This window comes from Zosterops lateralis (genome assembly GCF_965231275.1).
Source record: "Zosterops lateralis genome assembly, chromosome: Z".
Classification (NCBI taxonomy): Eukaryota; Metazoa; Chordata; class Aves; order Passeriformes; family Zosteropidae; genus Zosterops; species Zosterops lateralis.
In genome coordinates, this window is record NC_139800.1 from 50,087,851 (window position 1) to 50,104,312 (window position 16,462).

Here is a 16,462-nt window from a genome sequence, read left to right on the forward strand (position 1 = left end):
AGTATCCCCAGTTCAAATGTTCAAAAGTCTGTAGGCTCCTGTACACTTTATTATGCAGATATAATTAAAGCCAAGATTTACAACCACAATCCACCACCTCTATCCAAGTGAGAATTTTTATTGCAATTACCACTCTGTTCACCATGTACAGATATCATAACTTTAATCCAAGTTAATAGAACTTCTCATCTGTAGAATGAGGCTAGTCAACTACTTTCACATAATATTAGAGGATTTAAAACAAATGAGAAAATATGCAGAACTGAATCCTCTTGGCAATTCAGTCCAACAGAAAGCACTTACCTGAGATGTTTTGATGTTCTTCTCAAACCCTGCATTTAGCTATAAATATCGCTTTGCAGTTTAATAGGACTTCAGAAGCAAATATGAGCAACATAGTCCAAGAAGGGATTCAGGATCCAAGTAATTTATTGGATTTTTTTTTTATTATTTATTTTCTTTGTTAAAGAATATATAGGAGGGCTTTTAAAGCCAAATACTATTTCATTACCATGTGTGTGACATGCTAATAATCAACCAGTTTCTTTTTCTGTGCTGATCTGCATAATTTCTGTGGGCCTTCTGTAATTTTGTGAGGCCATGGAGATTTTGTTTCTAGAGCAAAAGAGAGTTATTGTGTTTTGAATGGAAGCACACTGGAAAAATACTGGGTGGGGTAAACACTGAATAGTATTCAATACTATTCTCCTACCTAGAGAGTGGAAAAATATTTTAATGTTTTCAAGAAACACAAGTGTGGTGCTTCTAGAAAGGGACTAACATACAGTGTTGGGTTTGCACAATCTGGTTTTTGGTAGCAGGGCAGGGCACAGAGGTGGCTTCTGTGACAAGCTGTTGGAAGCTTCCATCATGTCCAGCAAAGCCAATCCCTGATGGCTTTGAAGGTGGATATGCTGCTGGCCAAAACTAGAGAGGCTGGTAATGCCTCTGTGATAACATATATAAGGAGAAAATCAAAACAAAACTGTGGCACAATTTTAATTCTGGCCAGAGAAGAGGAGGAGGTGAGAACTTGAGAAGGAAACAACATGGAGACACCAAGGTCAGTGCAGAAGGAGGAGCAGGAGGTTCCCCAGCTATCAGAGCTGAGATTCCTCTGCAGGCTGTGGTGCAGACCATGGTGAAGCAGCTGTGCCCCTACAGCCCATGGGGATCCACAGGGGGATGCAGAGATCCATGGGGAAGATGCCCACACTGGAGGAGGTGGATGCCTGAAGGAGGCTGTGGTCCAGTGGGAGACCAGGAAAAGAGAGAGGGCCCTGCTTCCAGGCTGGAGCAGCTTGGAAGACTGCGCCCTGCTGAAGAGTGACCCACTTAATGGCAGTTTTGGAAGGATTGTTTGCCTGTGGAAGAGTGATTCATGCTGCAGGAGTTTTGGGAGGACTGCTGCTCATGAGATTTGAACCACATCGGAGAGGTTCACAGAGAATGGTCTCCTGCAGGAAGGATCCTCGGATGCAGCAAGGGACGGACTCCTCTCCCTCGGTCAAGCAGAAGAAAACCTTGGGTGGTGGACTGAGCAAAACCCCACACCTGGTCTCCCTGTGCTGTTGGTGGGAGGAGAGAGGGGCTGGGGAATAAAAGATGGTTTTAAGGGCTTATTTTTACTTCTCAGTCGCCTACTCTGATTTTGTTAGCAATAAACTCACTTTGTATCTCTAAGTTGAGCCTGTTTTGCCCTTGCAGTGTTTTCTCCCAGTTCTTATCTCAACTCACAAACCCATTGTTAAATTTTTCTCTCCTCTGCCCAATTGTAGCAGAGGAGGGTGAGTGAGTAGGTGCTTGGTGTTAGGCTAGCATTGGTACCAAATGCTTGAAATAATTTCTTACTTACTTTTAATTCTTGCATGAGCACATGAAATAGGCAAAATATAGCTGTAGTGCTCCTGATGGGGAAACCACAGACCTGACACTTATTCCCCAGCTGTGCCTACAGACTGAAAGCCCTTCACCTCCTTCTCCTTGGTTCCTTCACAGTCATCTGCTATGCCTATTCCAAATTTTATGCCTTGACACAATATTGTCGTGGGATTTGTGTCTCTCTGGAACAAATTAAGAGTAGTTGGCAAGAGTGAGTTTTTGAAATACAGGTAGATGAAAAGGGTGACGCTGAGGTAATTACCTAGGTGGTGGCCCTGAAGTGTGTTTGGTACTAGACTACCTTGGAATTTTTTTTAATCATACTAGATTATGTCTTATTGCTGGTTTTATTTCTTCCATTCAGCATTTACTGTTTTCTCATCTTAGATAGCTGTCAGACATTTGTTACCATAGTATCTGAGTTTTCCCCTATTTCTCCTCATGAGGGATATGTTACCTCATTACCTGTACTAACTGAGAGAAGATACTAACTTACCTCTGAAAAGTTGCAGATAGGGTTGATGTTGAAGTGGGAACTTCAACATAAGCTTATGCTTACACATTCTTCACTGTGCCTTATTAACTTCTTACATCATATATAGATAGGTGACCACTGCTTTTCTATCCCACTTTAGAGGTGTCTGGGGAAGTCACTAGTCTATTCATCCTTGAAGAATAGACCACACTGCTAGCAATCCAGTCTGAATAAAAGATGTTTCTTCTTCACCCCTGCACTCTCCTGGAGGAGCTGAGTATGGTGGTATTTCATAACATGCTTCCCGCAAAAGAAAAGTGGTGTAAATAAAAGTTCATTTTAGTTTTTCAGTAGCATAAAAACTCCCTCCAGTTATTTTGGAGAATGGAAGTAATTGCATATGAAATGGGAACTGAAGATTCAAGAAAGTTTGGCTTTCTTTGCCATCTTTAATGATCTATAAATAGTTTGTCATAAAATACCTATCAACAAGGTTTTTTTGCTTTTACACTCATTAGGAAAGTTAACACTGTGCTTCTTCTGGGCTTTAGTTCAATGAATAACTCCTGCTTAAGGGCATTTATGAATGTACATAATAGCAACTAAAGTCAATTGGAACCAAGCAAATACTTAACTGCCTTTTCAAAAATAAGAATTAAATTTATCCTTTCATTGATGTACTGTTCCCTTTGAGTTGAACAAAAGTATTGCAGTGCCTCAGTTTCAGCCTCTGTGCCTATTGGTGCCTGCAGATCCAGCAGAGCAGTATCAGCTTTGAGAAGATTCAGCCAAGGTATTTCAAAGATAAAAATTCGGTTGCAAATTCAAGAGCAGAATTAAAATAGAAAATTAAAAGAAAAAGAAAATATTTTCTTTCAACCATTACATTTCATTTAAAAAATTACTCTGTTCTTACTTAGAGTCTTAGGAGCCTTATTAACATGAAATTTTCGTTGCTTCTGTTTTATTTCTCCTTGTGGTACATATAAGTTTTCCATCAGTTAGACAAAAGCCAGTGTTGTACAAATTCTAAAAAGAGCGTGGTGATCTAAGAAAGAGATATAAGAAAAATTACAGGATCTGAAGGAAAAAGCTGAGGACTCTAGGAGTGAAAAGGCAATAGTGATTACCGGGGGAATTAGTTTAAGTAGGGTAAATAGGGAAAAAACAAGTTCTGTTTCCTGCCTACTCTCTCTTTTTAAATAAATATTTATATATTTTTTCTCAATTTCCGCAGAGATCACATCCAAATATCCAGATGTAACAGCTGACATTTGGAACTGGAGTTGTTGGTATACTTCTATTTCTTAATTCACCAGAATTAGTGTCCTCGAGGTATTCCAGTGTACAAAAACCATTTTAGCATACATGATCACCTTGAATTCTCTTTATGTGTGTCCTGGTTTAGGGCAAATTTTCTTTCTTATGTTTGTCTGAATTATTCATACAGCATTATTCTACTTAGCATTATTCTCCAACATATCTTCTACTTTTCTGTTTTCCAATTATCTGAGTTTCTAAAATCCACTTGCCTTCATCTGTTTTCCAGAGAGCTGCATTCTGCTATATATATGATATAAGCCCTCTTCCTGCTGCCTTTAAAAGACTGACTTGTAACTGGATTGCTTCCACCTTCGCTGATGCCACCTTCTAGTTAAGGTCTTTTCTCACAGCTAGGGCTCCCAAATAATTTTCTTTCCACTTCCTGTTGTTGGTCCTGGTTATCAGAGTGTAGTGATTCCTCATTTCTACTTTAGTACTTGTCCCAAATTAGTAATATCATAGGCAAATAGTTGCCAGTTTCAACCCACTTAAAAGGCTACTAAACATAGTATAAAACAACTCTTAGTATTTTCTTGATAAGCAGAATTGCTGGTTTGATTTTACATGTATGCCATATACGATTAAAAAATTATAATAGAAAAGAAACAAAACTCTCTCTATAACTACGTAGAATGCTTTATTTAAAGCCACTGGAGAAATTTGTTTTCTATTGGTAATTTTAATTATTCATCTACAGGCTTACTTCATTTTATATATTAATATGAGAAAGTCAAATTTTAGTGAATATGTATATGGACACCACCTATAAATGTGTGCAGAATCTAAACACAATGACAAAAAGCTTATTTAGCTGTATTATTTTTTAAAGGCTTTTATCTGTGTAACCGCTGCACACCATTCAGTAACTGATAGAATATGTACTTGATCTTCAGTCATGTGAAACATTACCATTACACTTGGTTACCAAAGGACAAAGTGTCTGTCTCTGAAAGCACATAACAGTTCTGTCTCATTCAGGAACAAACTATATGTTCACTTATTGTAATGAATGTGTTGTGTTAAGACAGTGTGTATACATATCATAGTGTGGGTTTTTTGTTTCAAGCCAAGTCATTCTAATAAAAGAAACACGTTATAGCACATTACATAAAAAAATTGTTCTGCTGAAGTAGCTTAAATCAAATCAGTATCAAAATTGTTTGTGTTAACAGCACAGAATTAAGTCGAAGTAAGTGAATTATAACTTTGGTACCAATAGCAAAGCAAAGACATCCCTCAATACTAAACAAAAAGCTAGTAAACACCACCTGCGAGCAGAGTCCCTCCTCTGGGTCCTTCACTGAAATGGCCCGTGGTGGGAAGCATGTTCCTCACAGCAAAACTGTCCCGCTCAGGGTTATTCTTTACACAGCCTGACACACTAGCTGTATTGGAACAGCCATATGCTCTTGGATATGAGGCATATATATGGAGTTAGTAACTTTTCTTATGCTTTATAGTTGCGGAGTTACCATATGTAAGATGGAAGAACATACCATGGTGGGAGAATCTGTATATATACATATATATATATATATATATATATATATACACCTACATATGTATATATGTATCTTCCTCTAAGGAGGTAATGAACTTAATTGCACTTGTAACTTCTGTCTTTGTCTTCTGAAAAACAATATGCCTTCCCTGGAAATCCCACTGCATTCTGTTACTTTCTAAATAAATATTTGTATGGGAACATCACTCTTAAAAAGGGAAATGAGCATTCCAGGGAGACAATCTTCAATAATAGCAATTATAATCTTATTCACCAATTTTAATTAGGATGCTATCTCTGAATTAGTTATTATTTTTTTCTAATAATGCCATTTAATAATAGAAACTCTCATTCATTGATATGTTTTTTTTTTCATCTCCTTTTGTGAATGCTTCAAAGTTATTTACAATGGCTCTTCAGGCGCGTATAGCAATGAACTTTGATTACAGAATCATAGAATCACAGAATAACTGTTGGAAGGTTAGAAGATACCTTCAAAATCATTGAGTCCAACCCATGTCCTAATACCTCAACTAAACCCCGGCACTGAGTGTCACATTCAATCTTTTTTTAAACACCGGTGACTCCACCGCTTCCCCAGGCGGACCATTCCAGTTATTTATCACTTAATAATTACTTTTTTTATTACATTTCCATCCCCGTTCTTCTCTGAGAGCTCATTTGTTCAAAACTAAAATCTTAGGTTGTTTACAATATGTTTGTTTCACTTTTAAAACTGATCTTCTTTTATTTACCATTTGTGCTTGTTTCTCCTGGGTTTTTGTCCACTGTTTGCTCTCTTCATTACAGGAAAAAATGCTTTGCTGGGCTGCTTCCAGCTGTAGCTGTAGTTTTGATGCCATTTGCAGTCAATCTCATCCTTGTATTGATTTGTTGAGAATTCATTTTTTATAAACAAGCAATTAATTTTAAAAGTCCAAATAAAAGGAGGAGGATTGAGTGTTTTTTTGCATGTTCAGCTTTTAATTTCAGTCAGTCAATTTTTTTATAAAGTCAGTGTGTATCTGTGTGGGCAAGTTTGAACCTGATAGTCTGTGTTTTTAAGTTGGCCTGGTTATTTTAAACTGACATTCTTCTCAAGCTCTGTGCTGTCAGAGGCCAGACAACTTCAGTTTGATTAGTGAAACATATTGTCAATATGCTGTCAATTGTTATTGCATGGGGTGGGTTTGGGGTTTTTTTAGAGAAGTGGTTTGTTGTGGGGTTTTTTTGTGGTTTTGTTTGTTTGTTTGTTTTGTTTTGTTTTGTTTTGTTTTGTGCTAGGAGTTTTTTCCTAGTAATACAGGGGATGTTAAGTTCTTTAAGGTAGTCTGAAAGTAGGGACAGTTTATTATTCAAAATGGTCAAATTGCATTTAAACAAATTTTTCATTTGGATAACATCATGTGAATTTGAAGCCTATAATTCTCATTCTGAGAATTTAATGAATGTATTTTACTTCATTTGGAGTTGGGTAGTGAGGGTACATATATCTGGAGTAAAATTGCTCTAGACTGAAATTATTGACATGGCTGCACCTTATGAGGCTCTCTAAAAACTGATGAGTTAGGGGATTATCTGACCTGTCCCTTTTTATAAACTGGACAATGTCTGTTTACAATGACATCTTCTCTGCCATCTTCATTCGTTTTTAAATGCCTCTGCTCCAAGAGTGAGGGTGCATCAAGAGCACCTAGGAATTAAGTGGGATTTCCTCTCACCATGGGCACTAGCATTTAATGCTTTATAATAGACAAGGTTCTCAGGACTTGGTAAGGCAACCTCTGCTGTTAGTATGATGATGGAGGAGGAAAAAATATGTTTTAGTCAAAATTATGTGAGAAGAAACAGAGCTAAACTTCTTATGTAGCAATTCTCTGTTCTTCATTCTGTACACAATAAAACACCTCTGAGTATAAAATACCTTGTTTCCTGAAAGGATACTGTAACAAAAGGCATGAAACGAGGGCAGTAAGTAAAAATAAACTACTTCTTAATTTGGTGATTGATTTCATGGAATCATAGAATGACTAGGTTAGAAGAGACCTCTAAAATCATCAAGTCCAACCCATGCCCTAACCCTTCAATTAAACCATAGCATGCAGTGCCACATCCAGTCTTTTTTTAAGCACATTCAGTGATGGTGACTCCACCACCTCCTCGGGCAGACTATTCCAATACTTCACTATTCTTTCCATGAAAAGCTTTTTCCTGATATTCGACCTATCTTTCCCTTGTTGCCTCTTGGGAATCTGTCCTCTCATTCTGTCAGTTGCTGCCTGGAGAAAGAGTCCAACCCTCACCTGACTACAGTCACCTTTCAAGGAGCTAGAGAGAGCGATAAGGTCACCACTGAGTCTCCTTTTCTCCAGGCTGAACAACTCCAGCTCCCTCAGTCGTTCCTCACAGGGTTTGTGTTCCAAGCCCCTCACCAGCCTTGTTGCCTCCTCTGGACGCGCTCAAGTGTCTCAAGGTCCTCCCTAAACTGAGGGCCCAGAACTGGACACAGCACTCAAGGTGTGGCCTCACCAGTGCCCAGGACAGGGGAAGAATGACCTCCCTGGTCCTGCTGGCCACAATATTCCTGATCCAGGCCAGGATGCCTTTGGTCTTCTTGGCCACCTGGGCACACTGCTGGCTCATGTTCAGCTGCTGCCACCAGAGCCCCCAGGCCAGTTTACCTGCTGCAGCCTTTTCTAACATCATAATTTCATATCGTCTTTCTCCTCCCAGGAAAATATTTTATATGTTTATTGAAAATTGTGTGCAGCTTTGGTCACTGAAATATTTAAAAAATAAAAATAAAAATTAAGTCATTAGAGAGTGTCCAAAGGAGGGCAACGAAGATGGTAAAGGGACTTGAAGGGAAGATGTGTGAGGAGTAGCTGAGGTAATTTGGTTTGTTCAGCCTGGAAGAGAGACCTCACTGCAATTATAACTTTCTTGTGAGTGGAAGAAGAGGGGCAGGCACTGCCCTCTCTGCTCTGTGGTGACCAGTGACAGGACACAAGGGAATAGCTTGAAGTTGTGTTAGGGGAGGTTTTGGTTGGACATCAGGAAAAGGCTTGTCATCCAGTGAGTGGTTGGGCACTGGAACAGGGTCCTCAGGGAAGTGCTCAGAGCATCAAGCCTGACAGAGTTCAAGAAGTATTTGGGCAGTGCTTTCAGGCACATGGTGTCACTTCTGGGGATGTCATGTGCAGGGCCAGGAGCTAGACTCGATCCTTGTTGGTCACTTCCTACTTGATATATTTAAATATTTTTTAAAAAGGAAATAGTTACACATATATAATTGTGTATGAAACTGAAAATATATCAGGACAGAGAATATATTATCTTTTTCTATTCTGCATTCTTCTGCACTCTAGGATAGTCCACATTGGCTGCATTTTCAGCTAAATTGCCTGAAGTAGAGGTACTCTTATTTATATCTTCTGAAGCAAAATGCTGTTAAGACTGTCATTCATGTTCTTTCAGCAGCTATATTAGGATGAATCCAACTGTACCAAATTGGTCCAAAAAGGAACAGAATTAAAATTTCTAAGGTGTGAGTAACCCATATTCATATTCCTCTTATGCTGATTTGGAGAGATAAGAGATGGAGAGACTGATCTGACTCAGCAAAATTATTTATAGTCAGACTGCTTTAAACTAGTTATATCGAGGCTGTTGGCCAGCCATCAATCTGTTGGTTGACACATATAAGCAATTACAGCAAAGCAAAATTTCGGTTTGCACTTAATACAGACCTCAGCTCTGAGGTCTCTGTTGAAAAAAAAAAAAAAAAAAAAAACCAACATTTATACAGCTTTAGTGTTTGTTCTGAATTAGAATAAAAAGCAAACTTTAAAACCTCAGAAATGATTGCTGAATGCCATCATTATTCCCTGTTAGTCATTGCTAATGGCATTCCTAATAATATCTGCTCAAAACCAGTCTACTGGAACACACAGGTAGGATGTTAATCCTTTTAACCAGTAGTTGAACCCTTTGCTGTGAAAAGAATTGAAACACAGCTCTTTCTAAACTGTCTTTAGAGATTAGTGTTACCAGAAAACCTGTAAGTGGCAGAATTATTGTTAGTATAATTGCTATATGTGTACCTTGGGAGGGACAATTGAAATATTAGCCCTGCTGATACACACTACTGAAACAGTTGTTCTCATAACCAGCTGCTGGAGGGCATTGTCTTTAACCTGCTCTACTCTCAAGCCAGGTGGACCTTATTCGATCGATTTACTTGTGGTTTTTAACATAGTGTGAGAAGATTTGTACTGACAATGAAGTATTTAGTGGTTCTAAACTTCAGTAGTTCTTCCAGTCTCAAAGTGTGTGTTGGTGCGTGTCAAGCTCTGGTTCAACTGAGCAGTATATATTTCTGACAGTACTTGTAGAGACAGAATCACAAGATATCCTAGAAATAGCTGCTCTTCAAGACTTTACTGATCTCTTAAATTATGTAAATTGGTAATTAACAAGCATATCTCCATTTGAGAGCATTACTATGGCTATGGCAATATTTTAGTTTGCAACACAAATAACTGATTTTACTTCTCATCACACTGGCCGGCATGTAGTCTAAATAGATTACTTGAATTCTGGGATGATGTTAGAGGAGGCAAGAAAGGTACGGTGGATTCCTTTTGAATAGTTTAAACTGGGCTAGTATGAGGTGTTAGCAGAATCTGTAAATTAAAGGTCAGTAGGGAATTGTAACACCTTGCCACTTCATATAACCTTTTTTTAAACTGCATTTTTGGCACACTAATTTTCAAGTTTATTTTATTTGTTCCATTTTAGGATGTACTGGATACCACAGCTTATGGAAGTTTATTTCTTGCCCTCCTCCAAAATCCTGGTTCAATTATGTGTTTTCAATTACAGTTAAATTATTCTGGTAAAAACATTCTCAAAAATAGGTTAGCTGAAGAGAATTATGAAAAACTTTATAGTGGATGACATTAATTATGGCCTTGTATTGTCCACAATACCACATGAGGAAAAAGTTTTAGAAATTAGTTTGGATTTTATTTTATTTAAAAGAGAGAATATGAGAAAAAAAACAGATGCCAAAATAAATACTCTCCACTACACAGCATTGTACAAGTCTTCCTGTTGAAATGAGATCTTGGCTGTGGCACAGTGAGCATCTTCTACCTAGTGCAGTTCCTTCACACAAACACAGCCCTTACCTCTCATACTTTGCTGCAAGATCATCCTGGTGTCTTTCCATGAAGATCTAAAGCTTATTGTCAGTAAGGGACACCTGCATGCACAAAAGGCCTTTATCCTTCCTGAATGCATTGCTATCTGGTTGCTGAAATGCACTGCTATGCCTGCACTGGTGAGCAGGAGAGGTAGCTGATTTTAAGTCAAAATAACCCTATGCACAGGAGAAATCGGTCTGCTCCTCCTTTGGTCCTCAGGTATTGCTTTGTGGTATGACCCAGACAAAATTTAGGAGAAATTAACCAAAATTTCAGTCACTGTCCTCTCAAAAAATTTGCATGGAACTGTAATTGTTTGCAGTGGCATACCACATTTTGATACAGCTATGAATTTCAAAAGTTCTACTGTTGCTCTCATGGACAATGCCCTCTCCTAGCTTCATTTTCTGCTATTATGGATGCTTTTTCAGTTCTATGAAGTCCATTACTCTCATTTTCCATAACCTTGATTTAAATTCGAAGTGGCCAGCACTAATGTCCTGGCTTTCCAGTATTAATGCCATGATTAACTTAGCAGAAATCCATCTAGAGCATATCAAGGACTAAGCATATTCAATTTTCTTGGTGAACGATGGAATTTTTTAGGTGCAAGTGGAGGTAGCTGAACATAGCTTTTTTTTTTTTCCATTTAATAGTGACATGTTAGTTACATTGTTCTCAGCCTTGAGTTAGGAAAGGTACATGTTCATATGACAGAGTGTCACTTGAAAGGTCTTTTAAAATATGAGAAGCAGCTGTCAGCAAAGAATGTGACTATGCCATTAAGAATGAAGAAATTATAGAGGCTTTTGTATGGGTAAAGAACGTGGAGGAGCTAATGCTATTTAAGGCAGAACAGTATGAAAAGGGATGTGATGTGACCAGCGTGGGAATCTGCTGGTTATGTACCTTCCTAAAGCACATTCTGCCATCAGTGCATTCCTTCTGCAGCTGAGATGTTAATTCCTGTCAGAGGGTCCTTGTGATGCATGCTTAACTTCATGTGAAATTTTCCTGTGGATGTAGACAAGTTCATTGAGGCTGAATAATATTCATCTTCCTGTAGCTGCAAGACTGTACCAGCCTTTGTGTACTCAAAGTGAATCTCCACTGTTATTTTTTGAAATGTTATTCTTCTGTTTTTCCTTGATTTTGCATCCACATGCTAGACGTGATTTTAGGTATAAAATAAGGATAAAAATTCATTCCTCTGTAATTATATGATCTCATTTGGCATCTAATGGTAGGACAAGAAATCAGTGATTTAATTTCCTTTCAAAGTCTTTGTCTATCAGAAACAGAACAAGCTTAGTAATTACCTCTTAGTTCTTGTGAGAACTGTGCCTTCAGTGTTACATTCCTGATTGGTTTTAGTTAAGGAAATTTATTTTTATAGATCACTCAGCTGATTATTGCAGGCTGGGTGATTCTACATTGTTTTCAGTGTAGATAGCAAGGTCTATAGATTATGTTAAGAGAAATTGATATTGTCCTTCTGCTACATACAATAAGATGTATAAAAAGTACTTACAAAACACAATATATTTTCATTTTACATGAGACAATTTAATCCAAAATAAATATGTTTGATAAAAATTCACAAAACACCCCAGTAGAGACCTGTACTGTGCCTGAAACTTCCAAGAGTTTCATCATCAAATTAAAATTAGTTTTATGTTATAACATATCTATGGGTGAGATAAACCCATCCTTTGTATGGAAATATCACTTTTATGGTCCAGTCAATTGTGTAAGCGGAGTCTGTATGTTTTCAACCACTAATTCACAAGTCTCTTGTTGGGGAAATTTTATTGCATGCCCTGAGCTGAGTTAAGCACAGGAGATGTAATGTACAGTACACTGGACAGCCTTATTGCCCTAAGCTGTTCTACCTGGAGCACACGGAGGCACAACAGGAGTCAATTCCTTACATACACATTCAGTGGTACCAATCCCATGATCATCAGCCTGATATTTGATCCATTCTCCATCTCAGTTCTGCTGCCCAGAGTTGGCCTCTGGCCTTTGAGTACTCATGTCCACGAGTGATAGATTATTGCAAGACAACTCTGCAGTGTGCCTCATTCTCAAGGGAAACTTCATTCTCTTATAGGGAGTCCTTTTGTCCTGTCATTTTGTTTCATTTTGTTGCTGTTGTTTTTTAAAATTTTATCTTTTTGCAACAATACTTATCTAAATTTACTTTTTTGTATACAGGTTGATGAAATTGAAAATGTTTGTCAGAAGTTTCAGTGTCTTTAAAATTAAATAAATTGCTGGGTGTGTTGATCAGTACACAGAAATGTATACTTAATGACAAAATTATAATTTTGGTACACCAAAAAAATCAGAAATTATCTCTAATAACACACAAGTCAGGTTGTTAAAGATGAGGAAATACACTTTTCCTTGTACTAGCCAATAAAACAACTGCTGTAGAAACAAGGTTATTCTGATTCTTACACCACTGTGATGGCTTTTACAGAGACCATTTAATGATATAAACAGAAAGGAAATATCTTGGATCATTCCCATAAAACTGTGTATTTTGCTATCAAATATATAAACTTGTGAAATTAAGGTGAAAAGGCCAGTTCTACTATATATATTGTAAAAAGACAAGCTCTTTAGTAGAGTAACAGTAGAGTACTTGGACTACAGCTTATTCATATTTCAAGGGTGGCAGGTAAATCAACACTTACAGAGAATTGGATGTGGCAAGTCTAATATTTTATGAATTAAGACATTTTCAAAGGGATGAGGAATAAACAAATATTTTCAGGCAGTATTGAAAAAATATGTGCCAATGCTATCTATATACATACATACATATACAAGTCTGTATAGGTTTACAATAACGTAAGTATATATTTATAAAATATATCTAGGTAGAAAAATGATGGCTGGACATATTACCATAGGAGTATTCTTCTCTCAGAAACAAATACGCTGGCATTGTCTTTCAATGGGGCTTTGATATCTTGAATTCAAGGGGTATATATATTTTTTTTTATTATTATTACTTTTCTGAAATCACTGCACAATAGAGGAGCAAAAGTTATGTCTTCCACAACAAAGTATGAGAGTGTGGTGTCATTCACACAATGGGCAAAACAGAAGTTAGAATGAGAAAAGGCTTATCAAGGTGTTCCTTGGCAAAATAAACTGTTCCCAGTGCTCTGCCTAAAATGCTGTCTCCAACAAGCTGACACTGGTAAACTGAAAGTCCAGACGTTACATTCTCCTTCATTCCAAAAAAGCTGAGTAAGAAGTTGGTGCTAGGTATTTCCTTTCTGTCATCTGTGAGATTAGTATTTATTCTTGAAGAATTTGTTGGTTAACTGCTGCTGCAGTAAACAGTACTGCAGAGGGACTACAAAATATAGTTGATATCCGTTTCATAAAATACTTGCTTTAGAAAGGTTTCTTGCTAGGCTTCATAGTACAAAATGCAGAGAAATCCAGAAAGGGAGGATGGGCTGGGGAGGATTGGCTAGTACACTGGACCTTCTTGGGAAATTCAAAAAAGGAACTGAGGGACTGAACAAATTGCACTCATCTCTTGAAGGTAGCAAGAAATCAGACAGGAGCATATTGCTAGGTACTAAGGCAGCTTGAAAACTGTTCTAAATAAAAGCTTTCAGAGGACAAGGATTTTCATCCTAAACTAAAGTAGCTGCAATGGTTTTAACAGATGAATTTTGTTTTTTCAAAGGTGCAGTGATTGTCTCCAGGACTTGAATCCAATAAGTCTTAAGGTATGTTACTTATAACTTCCATAGTAAAACAACTCAATTTGTGTATGCCTTCCTATACAGTTTGTGTATATGTTTCAAGACAGTTAAAAATTAAATTGGTTTTGGTCTTATGTTTGCAAATATTACGATTTTTTTTCTTATGGAAATGGTGGGATGTATGCACATTTTGTTCTTTTGGTTGGCAAGTGGGTCACAGGCCACATATGTCATTCTTAAATGGATGAAATAGCTTTAAAAAATGTATGGACTAATAATTTTGTTCTGCTTTGTGATTTACATTTGTAAATCATGAAATCTGAAAAAGAAAGAAAAATGCCATCTTAGCATGATATATTTACCTTTTCTTTACTGAGCCTTTATTTTGATTGTGTATCAAATGTCATGTTCCTGTAACTCATTATTTGAGAACCTCATCTTTATATTTTTTTAAAAAATAAGATGCTAGATTCAACACTGTGGATAGGAGGGAAGGGAAAGGGAAAGGGAAAGGGAAAGAGAGGAACGTTTATACTCTCAGAAATTAGTTAACAATTAAAAATGAGGCTATGTGGCATTTAGTTGACAACAGGAATTAAAACACAGCAGTGATTTAGTGACCTTCCTTCCTTCCTTTCTTCCTTCCTTCCGTCCTTCCTTCCTCCCTCCCTCCCTCCTTCCTTTTTCTTCTTCTCCAGGCTGTCTACTGTAGTGTTAGAGAACAGTGATTTTTAATAACATTTGAATGCCCTTAAAAACAAATTGGTCCTTCTTCTGGGATCCAGGATGTTGCTGAATTATGGTTGGCCTCTTTTTAACATTGGCTTTGTACACTATAGCTCCCAAAACACCTCCAAACCTTTAACAAGAGATTGTGGTGGTGTCATCTCAATACAGTCTATTCTGAGAGTTCCCACTCATCGTTGCTAGCACCTTTCAACTTTTTTCATTGTTTTGTTGCTATGCTACCTCTGAAACCACTCTGTCACAAATCCAATGAAAGGTCTATAAATTCAGAATGAACATTTAAAACAAGTCTTCAGAACTGATATTATATTGCATCCATGTTCTTTTCTCTCAGCCAGCTCATTTTCCCTACCCTTTGTCTGCACTCTTGATTTAAATGTTAAACCCTTGGATCAGTTAATGGTTCATACCATTTATACTCTAAGATACAGCATGAAACTCCTGTTACAGTGCCCTCTTTTTCCATTAGCACTATTAAAAAATTATGACAAAAAAATAGAGTGAGTGATGAATATCTCCCCAGAGTTTATACAGAATGAGCCAAAGAGCAGTTCTTCACATCTCTCATTTCTTTCTTTAAAACCTAGGCATAGTCATTAAATTGCTAAGCAAGACTAGCAAAATGCTAATACTGCAATTCAGCTGTGTAATTCTCAAACCTGAGTAGAATTTCAGGCCATCACATAGTCTAAGCTCCCAAGGTGTAAAGAAATAGCAGAGTGTTGTCACCAATAATATCATGAAGCCTCTCATATATGGAAATTGGATTCTGCTTCAATAAAACATCCCTGAACAAAGAAAATGTAACATGTAACCACTTTATTTTTTTGTTTGTTTTCAAGATGGTGGAAATGCAGAAGAATGTGTAGGCTTATTTTGCATACCTTGCTTGTTGGATTTTGCTAACTCCTACTAAGTAGCACACTATTAGGTGTTTGTTCTGTGAGATTATGCTTTTAAAAGTATTCTTCAGACTTTGCCCTAACTGTCTCTCCAGTATTACCTCAGTTCACTTTCAAAAATTGGACTGCAGCAATGGTAAAAAAATGAACAAGTAGAGAATGAAATTGATGTTAAATATTAAACCTGTCTACTTAATGGGGGGGTTAGATATAGCCCCTTACTGGAGCTCCTTTTGTGGTTGTAGAGAGTCATCTAAAGGAGTTTCAGGTGGTTGTATTCACTGAGACCCCCCAAAACTGTAAGTGGCCCTGCCTTGGACTTTTCCTAGGGCATGCACTGTTGTTTCTTGTTATAGAAGTTTGCCAAAAAATCCACTTAGATTCCTTGTTATCTGTTTATTCACTGATTCCAACTACATTTACGATCCTGTGTGTCTACTTTTACATCCTTTTGTCCAATTGATTGTTAGTTTTAAGCTTTATTTTGCAACTTCAAGGGAACTGAAAATTTCTACTATCCGTGCTGTCTGTCACTTTAGAGAAATAAATGGTTAAGGTCAGGCGTCAGTTCTCATTTTCACCATTTCAACCCAGTTTCCCTTTTTCTGACTCTGGAATGCCTGTCTATGCTATTATCAAATTCTGGCGATCTCAGTCTTTATCCACCTAATTTATGTCTCAATTATATTACT